This window comes from Triticum aestivum, chromosome 1D (genome assembly GCF_018294505.1).
Source record: "Triticum aestivum cultivar Chinese Spring chromosome 1D, IWGSC CS RefSeq v2.1, whole genome shotgun sequence".
In the NCBI taxonomy this organism is placed as follows: Eukaryota; Viridiplantae; Streptophyta; class Magnoliopsida; order Poales; family Poaceae; genus Triticum; species Triticum aestivum.
Window position 1 is genome coordinate 127,408,197 of NC_057796.1, and position 14,001 is coordinate 127,422,197.

The window sequence follows — 14,001 nt, forward strand, 5'->3', positions numbered from 1 at the left end:
AGAGGAGAGTAGGCCATGCCACACAAGGGACACAACATTGGCTTAGCCGTGTGCGACGCTCCACCCCACAGTTTTGTCCCTCGATCATATTTTCGTACTGCTTGGGCGAAGCCTTGCGGAGATAGCATCACCATCACTGTCACCACGCCGTTGTGCTGTCGGTACTCATCAACTACTTTGCCATCTTACTGGATCAGTAAGGCAAGGACGTCACCGAGTTGAACGTGTACTGCACGCGGAGGTGCCGTATGTTCGGTACTCGATCGGTTGGATCATGAAGAAGTTCGACTACATCAACCGCGTTAACAAATGCGTCCCCTTATGGTCTACGAGGGTAAGTATACACACTCTCCCCTCTTGTTGCTATGCATATCCATGGATAGATCTTGCGTGTGCGTAGATTTTTTTTGTTTTCCATGCAACGTTTCCCAACAGTGGCATCAGAGCCAGGTCTATGCGTAGATGATATGCATGAGTAGAACACAAAGAGTTGTGGGCGGTGATAGTCATACTGCTTACCACCAACGTCTCATTTTGATTTGGCGGTATTGTGGGATGAAGCGGCCCGTACCAACCTTACATGATCACGCTCATGAGACCGGTTACACCGACTGGCAGGAGCCTTATGGTTGTCGCTTTATTGTATGAAATGCAAACGCCATGTAATTGCTTTAATTTATCACTATGCATTAGCTATAGTTGTACAAGCAATAGTTGGCGAGATGACCACGATGCTACGATGGAGATCAAGGTGTCAAGCCGGTGACAATGGAGATCATGACTATACTTTGGAGATGGAGATCAAAAGCACAAGATGATGGTGACCATATCATGTTACATATTTTGATTGCATGTGATGTTTATCTTATTTACATCTTATTTTGGTTAGTACGGCGATAGCATTATACTATGATCCCTTCACTAAATTTCAAGGTAGAAGTGTTCTCCCTGAGTATGCACCGTTGTACAGTTCTTCGTTTCGAGACACCACGTGATGATCGGGTGTGATAGACTCTACGTTCACATACAATGGGTGCAAGACAGTTTTGCACATGCGGAATACTCGGGTTAAACTTGACGAGCCTGGCATGTACAGACACGGTCTCAGAACACTGAAGACCGAAAGGTCAAACATGAGTCATATAGTAGATATGATCAACATAGAGATGTTCACCATTAATGACTACCCCATCTCACGTGATGATCGAACATGGGTTAGTTGATTTGGATCATGTATCCCTTAGATAACTTGAGGGATGTTTATTTAAGTGGGAGTTCATTAGTAATTTGATTAATTGAACTTAAATTTATCATAATTTAGTCTTAATAGTTTTGCATATCTATGCTGTAGATCAATAGCTCGCGATTTAGCTCCCCTGTTTTTGATATGTTCCTAGAGAAACTAAGATTGAAAGATGATGGTAGCAATAAAGCGGACTGGGTCCGTGATCTGAGGATTATCCTCATTGCTGCACAGAAGAATTATGTCCTTGATGCACCGCTAGGTGACAGACCTATTGCAGGAGCAGATGCAGACATTATGAACACTTGGCAAGCTCGATATGATGACTACTTAATAGTTTAGTGCGCCATGCTTTACGGCTTAGAGCTGGGACTTCAAGAACATTTTTGAACGCCACAGAGCATATGAGATGTTCCAAGAGCCAAAATTGGTATTTCAGACTCATACCCGTGTCGAGAGGTATGAGACCTCTGACAAGTACTTTGCCTACAAGATGGAGGAGAATAGCTTAGCCAGTGACCATGTGCTCAGAATGTCTGGGTACTACAATCACTTGAATCAAGTGGAAGTTAATCTTCCATATAAGATAGTGATTGACAGAGTTCTCTAGTTACTATCACCAAGCTACTAGGACTCCGTGATGAACTATAATATGCAAGGGATGACGAAAACGATTCCCGAGGTCTTCGCGATACTGAAATCGACAAAGGTAGAAATCAGGAAAGAGCATCAAGTGTTGATGGTTAACAAGACCACTAGTTTCAAGAAAAAGGGCAAGCTGGACCTAAGCCTAAAATAAGTGCTTCTACTGCAAAGGGAATAGTCACTGGAAGCAGAAATGCCCCAAATACTTGGCGGATAAGAAGGATGGCAAAGTGAACAAAGGTATATTTGATATACATGTTATTGATGTGTGATACATCTCCAACGTATCTATAATTTTTGATTGTTCCATGTTGTTATATTATCATTCTTGGATGTTTTATAATCGTTTTATAGTCATTTTATATCTTTTTTGGTACTAACCTATTGACATAGTGCCAAGTGCCAGTTGTTGTTTTCTGCATTTTTTTACATGACGGGAAATCAATACCAAACAGAGTCCAAACACAACAAAACTTTTTGGAGATTTTTTTGGACCAGAAGACATCCAGTGGGCCGAAGAAGCACCTGGGGGTGCTCCGAGGGGAGCACAACCCACCAGACGAGCCTGGGGGCCCAGGCGCGCCCAGGTGGGTTGTGCCCACCTCGGGTACCCCCCGAACCGCCTCTTTGCTCTATAAATACCCCAATATTCTAGAAACTCTATGGGATTCGACGAAAATCAATTCCAACCGCCGCAGAGTCCAGAACGACCAGATCCAATCCAGACGCCATCACGGAGGGGTGCATCATGTCCCTTGGTGTCTCTCCTATGATGCATGAGTAGTTCTTTGTAGACTTACGGGTCCGTAGTTAGTAGCTAAATGGCTTCCGCTCTCTCTTTTGATTATCAGTACAATGGTCTCTTGGAGATCCATCTGATGTAACTCTTTTTGCGGTGTGTTTGTTGGGATCGGATGAACTTTGAGTTTATGATCAGATCTATCTTTATATCCATGAAAGTTATTTGAGTCTACTTTGATCTCTTTTATGCATGATTGCTTATAGCCTCGTATTTCTTCTCCGATATTTGGGTTTTGTTTGGCCAACTTGATCTATTTATCTTGCAATGGGAAGAGGTGCTTTGTAGTGGGTTCGATCTTACCGTGCTTGGTCCCAGTGATAGAAGGGGAACCGACACGTATGTATCGTTGCTAATAAGGATAAAACGATGGGGTCTATTTCTACATAAATAGATCTTGTCTACATCATGTCATCGTTCTTATTGCATTACTCCATTTTTCCATGAACTTAATAGACTAGATGCATGCTGGATAGCGGTCGATGTGTGGAGTAATAGTAGTAGATGCAGGCAGGAGTCAGTCTACTAATCTTGGACGTGATGCCTATATAATGATCATTGCCTAGATATCGTCATGATTATTTGAAGTTCTATCAATTTCCCAATAGTAATTTGTTCACCCACCGTTTGCTATTTTCTCGAGAGAAGCCACTAGTGAAACCTACGGCCCCCGGGTCTCTTTCTCATGTTATTTTCCTTTGCGATCTATTTTATTTGCCTTTTATTTTTAGATCTATTAAACCAAAAACACAAAAATACCTTGCTACAATTTATTTTATTTGGCGTTCGATCTATCAATATTTACAACTCTCTCACGTCCGTTTGCCTATCTCTAGGCGCCGTTACCCGAAAGGGATTGGCAACCCCTTTTACAGGTCGGGTTGCGAGTATTTGTTATTTGTGTGCAGGTGCTGTTTACGTTGTGTTGCTTGGTTCTCCTACTGGTTCGATAACCTTGGTCTCATCACTGAGGGAAATACCTACCGTTGTTGTGCTGCAACCCCTGGGTATTTTATACCGGTTCTGTTGCTAAGATTAGTTACTCGAAACAGGAGTTGCAGAATAAACAGAGACTAGTTAAGGACGTGGTGATGGTGTGTTGGAAGTGATTCCAAGGATGACACGATCACCATCGCACACTCCCTCTACCTTTGGGATTAGTGTTGAACCTAAATAAATGTTATTTGGTATTTGTGTTGAGCATGAATATGACTGGATCATGTTTATTGCAATACGGTTATTCATTTAAGTCTGAGAATAATTGTTGTTCTGTTTACATGAATAAAACCTTCTATGGTCATACACCCAATAAGAATGGTTTATTGAATCTCGATCGTAGTGATACACATATTCATAACATTGATGCCAAAAGATGCAAAGTTGATAATGATAGTTGAAAGGATCGATATAGTTGACTAGAGGGGGGGGGGTGAATAGGCAACTAACAATTTTTAGCTTTTCTTTACCAATTTAAACTTTGCATCAAAGTAGGTTCTCTAGATATGCAACTAGGTGAGCAACCTATATGATGCAACAACAATAGGCACACAAGCGAGCAAGAGATATAACACAAATAAGCTTGCACAAGTAAAGGCACGAGATAACCAAGAGTGGAACCGGTGAAGACGAGGATGTGTTACCGAAGTTCCTTCCCTTTGAAGGGAAGTACGTCTCCGTTGGAGCGGTGTGGAGGCACAATGCTCCCCAAGAAGCCACTAGGGCCACCGTATTATCCTCACGCCCTCACACAATGCGAGATGCCGTGATTCCACTATTGGTGCCCTTGGAGGCGGCGACCGAACCTTTACAAACAAGGTTGGGGCAATCTCCACAACTTAATTGGAGGCTCCCAACGATACCACGAAGCTTCACCACAATGGACTATGGCTCCGCGGTGACATCAACCGTCTAGGGTGCTCAAACACCCAAGAGTAACAAGATCCACAAGGGATTAGTGGGGGGATTCAAATTTCTCTTGGTGGAAGTGTAGATCGGGGCCTTCTCAACCAATCCCTAGAGAATCAACAAGTTTGATTGGCTAGGGAAGGAGATTGGGCGAAAATGGAGCTTGGAGCAACAATGGAGCTTGGAGGTAGAAGAGGTGGTCAACTAGAGGAGGAAGACACCCCTTATATAGTGGAAGAACAAATCCAACCGTTATCCACCAACTCAGCCTGCGCAATGCGGCACTACCGTACCTGAGGCGCGGTACTACCGCAGGGGCACGCGGTACTACCGCAGGGCCCCGCGGTACTACCGCCCACGTAGCAGAGACCAGAACAGCCTAAAATGCACTAAAGCAGAGGGCGGTAGTACTGCTGGCGCGGTACTACCGCTCCCCCTTGCGGTACTACCGCAAGGCAGGGGCTGTCCAGAGATGGGAAGGCATGGATATAGAAAATTACATCCGTGGCTACTTCCGCAGAGTCGGAGTCGATGCAAAAACCCGATGCGGTAGTACCGTAAGCCAACAGCGGTACTACCGCGCGAGGCGCGGATGTAAAAAATTACATCCGCCCCTTACTGCCGCGTACTTGCGGAACTAAGCCAGATACCACGGTACTACCGCGCCCTGTGCGCGGTACTACCGTGATGGGTGCCGCCCACCAGCGAGAGGATGGCAATATCTGTACTGCGGCCACAGTACTACCGCTTACTAGAAGCGGTACTACCATGGGCCCTTGCGGTACTACCGCACCAGCGGGCGGTACTACCGCTCTAAGGAGCAGTACTACCGCACACCCTAGTTCAGCAAGCAAGAGCAATATTTGCATAGACAAGGAAAACAGGATACTCCAAAGGCTAGAGGAAAGGAGGTGCAAAGGAAGATGTGTACGTGATGAATCCACCCAACCTTTCCAATGTGGACCCCCTCTTAATAGTACGGCTTCCCTACGACTCAATACCACCGAAAAGAACGAAGAGAAACGCCGTCTTCCATAGCCTTCGAGGGGAACCAAATCATCTTGTGCCTAGTTAATATATCTGAAATATTCGATGCACATGATTAGTCCACAAAAGCATTGTCATCAATCACCAAAACCAACTAAGGGATAAAAATGCCCTTACAATCTCCCCCTTTTTCGTGGATTGATGACAACACGGGATCTGCACGAGGGTATAACGCAAAGAGCAAGGGAAAACCCCAAGTCTCTAAAATATAGACGGGCTCCCCCTAGATGTGTGCTATCTCGATGAGTGCTTTGGACTGCACGGCACACATACTAGGATCAACACTCCCCCTATATTTTATAGACATGGCAAATCTTGCAATAAGGCTAAAGCTAGGCAAGATAGACATGAGCATAATGTAATAAGCACAAGATAGAATAAGCTCACTACGGTACGATAGAGTGCATATGTCTTACACCATATGATAGAAGGTCTCCTGAGCACAAACCAAAGCAAATCAAAGCAAACGAAATAAACTAAGTTCATCTGACCCAAACACGACACAACTCGCAAATCCTACACTCTCTCCCCCTTTGGCATCGAGAAGCCAAAAAGGCAGAGAGGACACCTACAGCAATAGTGGTGGCTCAAGCGGAGTAGTCACTTGCACGCTCCCCGTCAGACTCTACAGCTGGGACGGACTCCTCCTCAGACTCGGTCCACCGATAACCCTGCTTGCGCATCCATTCTGCCTCTGGGGTGATGTGCACCTCTGACCCGCTAGATATGTTCTCGCCAAAGGTCCTGAAAATCCGCTTGTCGCGGTGGCGAGTCTCCTTGGAAGCCACATGGGTCTGGTACTGCCCCTTTGCCTGCATACAGAACAAAACCTTCATCTTGTTCTTCAGTCGCTTAGCCCAAGAAGGCTCAGAGGTGGGAGGGATGTAACCCTCAGAGCTGTCCTCATCTGCTGCCTCCTCCTCATCCTCATTTGCATCCACGTCCATGGCAGCCGCAGTATCAGCACGAGAGGGTGTGTTGGCCCACTGAGGCTTGATACGGAGGTTGATGGGCTCATGCCAGATCCAACCAGGGGCCTCAAACTCATCCTGAGGGTAGACCCGCTCCCAAGTAGCCGAGATCAACTGAAACAAATAAGGTCCATAGATGGGGACCTTGCGGTTGTAGACCGCAAAACGAAGCTCATGCCACATGATATGTGAGACATCAAGTGGCAGTGTCTGAGAGTTGCGAGCATCTTCACACAGGAGCATCATATCCACAAGATAGGCATGCACCTTGTCCTTGTCCCCAATGCGTGGGAAGAGAGTGTTGCGGAAGATCCGGTGCATGATGTCAAGAAAGGAGTTGAGTACCCAAGTTGACTTGCCATTGGAGAGCTTCTTCTCCACATGGAAGGGCATAAGCCTGTTCTTGTTGGTAGACTCGGGATTGGCATGAGGGCGAACACCTTGGGGTGTGGTGAGCCCCTCATCCGGAACCCCAAGCAAAGTCATGAATTCCTTCCAAGTAGCAGTCAGCTGCCGACCATTGGTCATCAAGTCATGGTCCTTTCCTCATTGGGATGAAAATGCACTGAGGCAAAGAACTGAGCAAGGATCTCAGGATCATAGTCTTTGTGGAATGAGATGATATGCTCAATGCCAAATTGCTCCACTAGGTCTAAAGCCTCACCAAAGTATTCCCGGTGCGCCTCTTTTCGCATGTGATGCATGTTGATCCACTTCACCTCCACATAGGTGTTTTGCTTGGCCTTGATGACATCCAGATAAATGAGATTCTGCTGCTTGGTCCAGAATAGCTCATTCCCTTGAAAGTTGGCACGAGGGTTTCCATATGGATTGATCTTCCTCCGTGAGATGAACTCAGCAAGCGGTATCTCATCCATACCCATGGTGGGTTCCTTCTCTTTGGTGGCGGTGGTCTTGGTTCTATGTTGGGGGGCATTGGAGCCCTCTGCTGCCTCTGTGTTGCGCATACGCTTGGATCCCGTGTCACGGCTTGGATTGGAGCGGCGAGCTGGAGCACCTGAGCCACCACCTAAAACACACACCACAAAACAACCACGCACGAAACGGAGAAGGATCAATGCAAAGACCACAGCAAAGCAGGAGAAACAAGTAGACATGGCACGTGAGAAGTGCCACAAGAGGGATTTGAGACAATGGTAGTATCGTGTGTTGCGCCACGTGCGGTAGCACTACAAAAAAAATACACTTCCGTGATGATACGTGTTTGTCACAGTAGGTCGCGTTTTTTGTCATGCATGTACATCCATGACAAATTTATGACAGAATCAAGATAGTCATACCTGTGCTGTCGTAGAAGTGTTCCATGACATTACCAAAATTATCATCATGGAAGTGTCCAGTTCCATGACGATAAATCGCGCATCACAGAAGTGCTTTCGTCAAGGGTGACCTGTCACATCCTAGCTAGTTCATGCATTAGAGTGTTGCATCATGTCTACATTTCACAGAAACCTGAAATGGGGATGTCAGAAACCCCCAGCACCCCCCTGGAACAACTAGGGTTTACTAAAACTCTTTTCAATGAACCTGAAATGCCCTCCATAAATGTTCACCATCTTAGGTTCTGGCTAAAACCTCTGCCAAAAATGGTTTCATATTTTTGGAGGCCATCTTGGATTTTTGCACAAGCCATAAGTATTTGCATTTGGGCATTTTAAATCCTATAAATATTTTCAAATGCCCAAATAATCTTGAAGGTATTTTTAGGCTGTTGAGAATAATTTCAAAGGTGCCTCAGAATATTTTCAGGATTTTCCCAAATGAAATAGTATTTTTACTATTTCAAAACACAGAAACAGAAATAAATAAATAAAAGAGAGACAGAAAGCAGAGAAACTCACCTGGCAGCCCACCTGGCGGCCCAGCACTGTGCTGGCCCGCGCCAGTCAGCTGCCTGCTCTCGCCAGAGCAGGCAGAGAGGTGACGCCGGCGAGCGCGAGCTCGCCACGGCGCCACCTGCTTGCCGCCCTCGCCGCGGATACGCTGGACGACTTCCCCGACGCGCCCCCGAGCCTCTGGACACCGCCATTCTCCCCCGTCGCCTCTCCCTCGCCTTTTCCCCACCATGGCCGACGCCGCCGCAGCCACCTCACCGGAGTAACCGCGCCCACCGTCGACCTCGCGCCGTTCCAGCGTGTCCAACAGCTCCGCCGTCGCCCACTCCTTCGAGCAAGCCGAGCCCCGAGCGCTCGTTTGCCCCGAAGCTCCGCCACCGACCTCGCCTTCGCCGCTCACCGTCGGAGATCCCCTCCGCCGTCGCCACTGCAACAGCTCGCCTCCGACCTCGCCGTCCGCTCCGTCGCAACCGCCGTGAGCATGGCCACCTTCCCATCCTCTCCTCTCTCTTTCTCGAGCTCTGTAGCCACCGCACGAAGCTCACCCGTACGCGCCGCCGCACGAGCTCGTCGCCGACGAGGCTCCGGCCATCCAACGGCCGCACCACCGTAGCCATTAGCTCCACCGCAACGCCAGGAACCTGTGCGCCATCGCATGTCCCTCGCCGTGCTCTCTAGCTACGGTTTCAACCACGCCCGTACCCCGGCAGCCGCACGGCTCGTCGCCGGCGTCGATTCCGGCGACCCCGAGCTCCACCACCACCACCAGTCGATGCGGTTCGCCCCCAGCTACACGTAGGTACCCTCCGCCGTCCATTTGGTCGCCGGAGGAGGGATCCCGCACTCCACCGCCGCGTCTGGACGTCGCCGGCGGCTAAACGCCGGCGAGTCAGCGTGGTTTGACCACAGGTTGACCCCCCAGGGTCACTAACAAGTGGGGCCCGCCTGCTAATTAAATCTGGGTTAGAGTTAAAATTAATCCTAATTAGCTAATTACCTAACAGTGACACTGACACACGGGACCCACACGTCAGGTTTGACCTGGACGACCCCGTTGACCTGCTGACGTCACACTGACGTCAGGCTGACGCAGTAAAGCATTACTGGAATTATTCTTATATTGGAAATTCCAGAAATTATCACAAACTTCAAAAAATCATAGAAAATAATCTATAGCGACGATAAGTGGTGGGAGCGTGTGTGACGAAGTACACCCCTGCAGGGTATGAAACTATTCGAATAGTCGCGTCCGCGGTAAAGGACTACTTGGTCGCTTATGCAGTTCATAGACAAGTAAATGGATACTACTAAAATCCTCAAGATAAGTGTGAGTACCGCGGATGGCTCTCTCGTTGGATGACGAGGGAGGATCCACGGTGGAGTATTGAGATGGTGATTAGTGGACTCGTGTGCGAAAACTATTTCACAAGTGGTGTATCGTAGGATAGCTTAGCCAAGAGTCAAAGCTGGCTTGCTGCAATAACCCCACTACCTTCTTGAGAATGAACATGTATAGTAGGATCTGTTGTAAGACTTGCTGAGTACCTTTGTACTCATGTTGCTTTAATTACTGTTTTCAGACGACAACACCGCCCCTTCTGACGGGTTCTACGTAGAACTCGACGACGACGAGTGACTCGCCACCCAGGTGGTGATCTAGGCTTGTGAAGGGCCTATGTAGATAGACAGGCTTCGTCAAGCCTTCTTTCTTTCTAGTGTCTGTACCCAGACAGTTTGCTTCCGCATGTGCTTGTATGATTGTATGACTTGAGTGTCGGGTCATGTGACCCCTATCTGTATGAACAAGTTATGTAAGGCTCTCCGGAGCCCTCTAAATAAAGTACTCTGAGTTGTAGAGTTTTGTTGTGATGCCATGTTGTATTTGCACATATCGAGCATATTGTGTGTATGTTTGAAATGCTTGGTATGTGTGGGATCCGACAACCTAGTTGTTTATCCTTGGCAGCCTCTCTTATGGGGAAATGTAGTCTAGTGCCTCCTTGAGCCATAGTAGTCCGCTACAGCCCGGTTCACCGGAGTCCTGCTAGCCCAGCACTACTGCTCTGGACACTTGACTGGCCGGCATGTGAGTCATATCGTTCCTGTGTCTGTCCCTTCGGGGAAATGTCACGCGGTGACATCCGGAGTCCTGCCTAGCCTGCTACAGCCCGGGTTCCCGGAGTCCTGTTAGCCCAGTGCTACAGCCCGGATTCACACGCTGCTGACCGACACGTTCGATGTTGATTCATGTATGCCTGTCCCCATACGTTAGTGCCGCTTTGGGTTCACGACTAGCCATGTCGGCCCGGGTTCTCTGTCATATGGATGCTAGCGACATTGTCATATACGTGAGCCAAAAGGCGCAAACGGTCCCGGGCCATGGTAAGGCGACACCCGTGGGAGTACCGTGCGTGAGGCCGCAATGTGATATGAGGTGTTACAGGCTAGATTGGTGTGACTTGGAATCGGGGTCCTGACAGCGTTGGCATCAGAGCCGGACTGCCTGTAGGTGCGATAAGCCAAACTGGTCGATGTCGAGTCTAGAAATGCTTTAGTTATATGTAGGGGAATTGATTGTGGGAGGGAACGTAAGGTGCTTTTACTCCTTTACCTCATGCCCTCTGATCTGAGTCATACTCTTCTCATTCTACGCGGGTTAAGGACTAGGCTCTCTCCTCTCTATCAGGTTCACGTGTTACTAATCCGTAGTAACTTATAGGATTGTTGGTTCCATGCTTCGGTTCAGTTTCTACTACCCTAGTATGTTGTCGGTTGAACCAGAACCCTGACATGATGTTTTTGAGTGGTATTGCAAACTGTTGCGAATGTCTCAAATCCTTTTTCGAGCATCTACAGCCGTTATGCTGTCCAAATTCTCCTAGAAATACTAATGCCTTGCATTATTTCATGCTTTCAGATGGCCACCCGTTCCCAGAACCAAGTGGTTCGTCTGACCCGGTGCATCGGCGTACCTGGTCACACGGCCATGTTAGTCCGAGTGATGGTTGAGACAGGCTATCGTTGGTATCCCGAGTATACCGTCGAGGAGCAGTTCCGAGACTTTAATCAAAGTCAATATCTTTGCACCGTCAGGATTTACCCATCCTATCCTGGAGCCACTGAACCCCTCCATTGCTCTTATGGACTTGGGGTTACCGTCGAGATGTCCGTGCAGGACGCAGCTTACTCAATGATGACTATCATGCGAGCCAGAACTGCCTTGCTTCAGAACACCGACTTCCGCTATATGCCAGCAGCACTCCCTGGGGCACAGGGGTACTATCAGGCCACTTACTGTGATTCTACCCATGAGGGCTCACTACTCCGTACCACCACCGAGATGCTTGAGGACAAGGACCGTGAGAATCGTGCCTTGCGAATGGAGCTCTTTAATGCTCGTGCTGATCACTGGGCCACACTGACACGGTTTGCACCTGCCGTGCAAGCTGGGTTCATGGACATGAGGGACTTGTATCCCGTGCGGTCTGGTCTGCCAGAATGTATGGAATGGCGTGATGTAGGAGGCATCACCCCTCCTCATGGACCCCGTCTGCCACCGTTTGTTGGGCCAAGGCCACACCCGAGTTCCTATGGACCGCAAGCTCCACAGGACCGACTGTTTCCAGATGATCATGTTCAGCTCCCAGGACATGGTGGTGACTTCTATGAAGATTACTACGGAGACGTCTGAGTTGGTAGTAGTTCCACTAGTATTGTAACAGTTGTAATCTCCACAGTCCTACGTGTCTTGTGGGATACGACTTGGTGTGTATCACGTTCCGGAGGTGTAGAAAAATAATGTATAGGAGCCTGGAATGCCTCTGATGAGATGTATCGTCTTTGATCGTAGTTGTACCTTAGCCTGGGCTTGTACTAAACTATGTATGGCGTGTATGACCGTTGGTATATGTATGTTGCTATGTTACCATGTCATACTGATGGTCATCTCTGCATTCCCCGTTATCCATTACATTCCGCATTTCCCTACCAAGATTTAGCCATCCTCGTCTAAACCATTGCTTTGCTTCTCCTAGGATGGTTAACACCCGCAACAACCCTGCCGTCCAGGCGCAGGGTGAAGCCAATGCAGCCAGGGCGGAGAATCTGCCCCAACCGCCTTCATTGGCCGAAGTTATGCTGGAGGCAGAAAGAAACAAGCGTGAGACTAACCGCTTGCTAGAGCGAATTGAGCAGAATACTGCACGTCACCAGAGGAACGACCTGGTGTCCATCAATGACTTTATCAAGTTGTACCCACCGAAGTTCAATCATTCCGTCGAGCCCCTTGATGCGGATGATTGGCTTCGCAGCATCACCCATAAGCTACGTTCTGCCAACGTAGCCGAAGCTGATAAGGTTACCTACGCTGCCTATCACCTCGAAGGCCCTGCTAGCCTTTGGTGGGAGAACTTTGAGGCTATGCGCCCAGCTGGCCAAATCACTACTTGGGCTGAGTTCAGTGAGGTTTTCCGTGAGCATCACATTCCGAAGGGTCTCATAGATCGTAAGCGGGAAGAATTCTGCAACTTCACCCAAGGTAGACTGACCGTGGATGCATACAGCCGTGAGTTTGGAAATCTAGCACGCTATGCTCCTGAAGAGGTATCCACCGACGCCAAGAAGCAGGCAAGGTTCCGCAAGGGACTTAGCCCTGAGCTTCGCCGTGATCTTCGTCTGCACGAGTGCACCTCCTTCCAGAAGTTGGTCAATAAAGCCATCAGTGCCGAGACAGGACAAACTGACTATGACGCTACACGCAAGCACTCTCGTGATTTTGGTTCCTCATCTGGCTCCGGATCCCAGAAGTGCCGGGTCTGGATTCCAAATACTGCTCTGCCACCCAGGTTCACCCCGAGGCCATCCTTCGAGGCGCCTCGCCCCAACCAGCAGCATGCACCGCCCAAGGTCTATGGTGGCCCCGCTGCTAATGCCGCTCCACGCCCCAATATTGTGACATGCTTCAAGTGTGGAGAAACGGGTCACTATTTGCGCGAGTGCCCCCGAAACAACCTCAACCAACCTGGACAGTCCGTTGGCCGTGGTAAGCCAGCAGGAAAGACTTACTACGCCAAGCCAGCCACCACTGCACGTGGCCATGTCAACTATGTTTCAGCTGAAGAAACTCATGAGGATCCCAACGTCGTCCTTGGTACGCTCCTTGTTAATTGCCATCCGGCAACTGTTCTTTTCGATACTGGAGCATCTCATTCATTTATCTCTGAGAGCTATGCTCGATTACACAACACCACATTTTGTGACATGCCCACTTCCATGGTAATCCAAACCCCTGGTTCTAAGTGGCAAACCTCTAAGATAAGCCATGGAAATGAAATTCTTGTTGACAGATTGGTCTTCCTTGCATCACTAATAGCTCTCAAGTCCTCGGACATAAACATCATCTTGGGTATGGACTGGATGTCAGCCCATTATGCTAAGATTGATTGCTCTACTAGAACTGTTCAACTCACCCATCCGTCGGGCAAGACAGTCAATGTTTTGACCCGAGTGTCTAAGCGTCAGCTCTACTCATTAAAT